This window comes from Branchiostoma floridae, chromosome 6 (assembly GCF_000003815.2).
Source record: "Branchiostoma floridae strain S238N-H82 chromosome 6, Bfl_VNyyK, whole genome shotgun sequence".
Lineage (NCBI taxonomy): Eukaryota > Metazoa > Chordata > Leptocardii > Amphioxiformes > Branchiostomatidae > Branchiostoma > Branchiostoma floridae.
Window position 1 is genome coordinate 1262780 of NC_049984.1, and position 3780 is coordinate 1266559.

Below are 3780 nucleotides of genomic sequence, written 5' to 3' on the forward strand. Positions count from 1 at the left end.
CAGAGACGGGGGGCGGCACAGACTCTCTGATACTTATGAACCCCTCCTGCAAAAGTGGCGTGTTCCTGACGTCACTGCTGGAGATAGGGTCATTCTGTGAACAAGGTCGACGGAGTTGGCCGAAAATTTAGGGTAAGTCCCTATATCAATTCAGTGTTGGAAAGAAAGTTTAGCAATTTCTATAATGTATTCTACCAACACATGTACAGATGAACTTTCATGCTAAGAACCCATGACACTTAAGGTGCACTCTCACTGCACTTGCGTCAAGCTTGAGTCACTGCGGGTTTCGAAAGATACTCAACAAATTTCAGAGATAAAGAACGAATTTTCTTACTTTTTGTGTATTTTTTCGTCTTCTGTGTCATATTTTTGCGTATTGCGCAATATCTAAATCTAAAAAAAAATAGGAGAAAAGAACAAAACAGTGACGCAGTGAACGAACCCCGCAGTGACGCCAGCTTGACACAAGTGCAGTGAGAGGGTCGGAGTCAGCTGGTATCCAGGCTAACGTAAAGACGGCGGGGGCCCGAGCATGGCGAGAGCCGCACCTCGAGCACGGTTAAGAACCCATCACACTTATTATTTATTCACGAGCAGCTCAAATCGGCCTGCAGGCCGCTTTTCATTGAGGTCATGAGGGAGGCAAGGGTCAGATGAAATACTAGAGATACAGATTACATTGAGTCCTAATAAATCTATCAACCTATATCACTACACACTACACACTATTAAAAGATTTTGAGAAAGCTTTTGATTGTGTGGAGCACAATTTTATGTTTAAGGTAATAGAGAAATGTAACTTTGGCCCAAATTTTGTAAAATATATGCGTAAAGACCATGTATTCTGACTGTCTGGCCTCAGTCATCAACAACGGCTGGAAAGCCGCTAGTATACAACTGCAGCGGGGTATAAGACATGGTACAAAACATATAGTAGATGCTCAGTGTTCATAGTCCGTGTCCGTTCGTTCGTTTTGGTCATTACTTTTACTTCAAGAGTCTCTTAAAGTAGGTCAGATTTGGAGCCGTACATGTGTCTGGCGGTAGGTTGTTCCAGACATTGGGTCCACGGTAGGCTGCAGATCTTCTGAAGGTGTCTCATTTTGGAAAGAGTTTACCGATAAGAGCAAGGCCGGGCCCTTCCCGGAGCGGACCAGACCTATATTCCGGTCGCACACGGTTTGTAATTACTGTACAAAGACGGCTGGGTTATGCTTTATGGCTTCAGGCGGCTTACCGGTGAGTCAACAAACACACCCAGCACCATGGACGCAGCACAACACTGTCGAGCAGTATAACAATGAATAAGTATCACATTCGGACAATGTCGCCAGATTCGTGTTCAGTTCTGAGAATTTTGTTATTTTGTTATTCAACGCTGATAAAGTAGGACTATGTCGCCCGATGTCCGCAAGTAGCCCTGCGTTTACGTCGATGGAGGTTAGACATCCAGGGAATAACAGTATAATGTTTTATTGCAAATTCATGCCCATGGGGCTAATAGCAACTGAACAAAATCAAACACTAAAAGAGATTGAAACGGGTAAATAATCTAAATTCTAACATACAAAGATTAACTGATTGTATGCACATGCAGAATATGGAATACGATTTTAAAACCTACATTACTATCGCAGGGTTTGACTTCTTCTTTGAAAACAGTACTAGTTGAAAATAACATCAAAATATTACGTCAAAAAGGAGTTACTCAAACAAGTGGATATGGTTTTGGAAACGGTCAGACGTTCCGGGTTGCATCCGGATATGAAGCTTGTACTGGTGTGTTACGTCATGGGGTGCTTAACCGGGTTTATACAATCTTTATTGACACGACAAAAGTACAGCGACTTTCGTAAGGTCTACATGTATAACAACAACAAACCAACCAATGTACTGGTCTTGTGTTAGATTGTAGTGGGGTCTTGCTTATCCATATAAAAAACAACAAGGCAATTAATGTCCTTTTTTCTACATAGTTGTAGAACTGTATTGATGTGATGTTTCGTCCTTGTCTGATAGATGTACAATCATGTGGCAAAATGTGCCATGGGCTAAGGCCTGCCAACAATAGATTAATTACATACATGTATTCAAAGGGCCAACTCACTTCAATAGGAGGGGGTGTGTGTTAAGAGGAAGATACTGAGAACTGATTGACAAAACGTACAAAACATCGTTTTATGCATGAAGCTTTGACCTAAAAGAAAGAACACACACAATGGAATTAGTATTTCAACTTAATAGTTACACCAATACATACCCCCACAGTCACATACTAGTACAAGTACAGCCCCACACATTCACTCACATTGCTATCAATGTATTTTCTTCAGAAAAAGTCATTCAAAAATAGTCAACCAGGCAATCTTTGGAAATATATTCTTCACAACACAGTGGTGAAGCGAGCAGCCAACAAAATGCATAGTCCTATACATGTGCATGTACATTGTATGTTGCATTGCCATAACATCCAATGATTATAGACTCTGATATACAATCAATAATACTAAGCTCCCAAACTTCAAAACGCCAGTGCGTAACCAATATATCTTTCTTTCCAAATATCACCTATGTCCAAGCTTCCTACTGAATAACACAACTTGCACAATGTCTAACATATTGCACCATCTTCTATGGACATGGACAGGTCCCAGCTGAAAAGTAATGCATGAGAAAACCTTGCTATTAACCTTAAAATTACGTGAACACAAAAATAGGAGGAGTTTGGAACTTCTCAAAAGCTCTAGAATTCACTTTACAAGTTTGCAAGTCCTTGTTTTGCTTCTTCCTAGCCAAATTTTGCTGCCCAAGATTTGGAAGGCTGCTTGCATATTAAAGATTGACCTTCTTGAAGTTGTCAAGGACAAAATTCAACCAGACGAGGACTGGTGAGGAGGTCAAGACATTTGGCTACATCTCATATCATGATGGCAAAGAAAAGGGTTGGTTTCTTCATTAACTTTTATCAGAATTATCATTTCAAATACTCTTTGCTCCACTTCAAAATAGTTCTTTTTTTCTTCCCAAAATATTTATTTATTTATTTATTTATTTATTAGGATTCTCCATTTGGAGGGTATGGCGAAACAGGTGTTAAGAACACCTTTTCAAAGCCGCCATACACACATGTGCACATGTTCGCACATGTCTACACGCGGCGGGGTTATACCGCCCCTTACGGGGTGATATACCCTTTCGCTGGCTGATACGGTATGGAGGTTCGCCAGGCCTCCAACCGGGTGATTTGAAGTGAATCACCAACTCCAGACAGAAGGGTTTGTTCCATCTCACACCGCACCAACGCACGTGTGGGGGTTCTTTAACGTGCATGGGGTGTGACTCTCCCCATACACGGGACCTCCATTTAACGTCCTATCCGAGGGACGGCCCTAGCCGAAGCTAGGTACTCATTTTTCACCTGAGTATAGTGAGGAAATCCGTGTAAAGTGCCTTTCCCAAGGGCACAAGATCGGTGACACGCAGCGGGATTCGAACTCGCGACCTCTCGGTCACGAGGCACAAATCCCGCCGCTGCGCCAGACGATCTCACTCATATAATAATATAATATATAATATAATATACAATATAATATACATCATATCAACCAATATTCAGTCTATAGCAACCTCCCATGTACAATGTCATATGAAGAAAAGCCTACAACATCTATGTGTACGGTGTAGGCTGCTTTTACAACACTACTGCCAAATAGGACGACCTGAAGACAAAAATGGGATCAGAATGAAAAAGAAAGTCCCATGTATATGTATCATCAG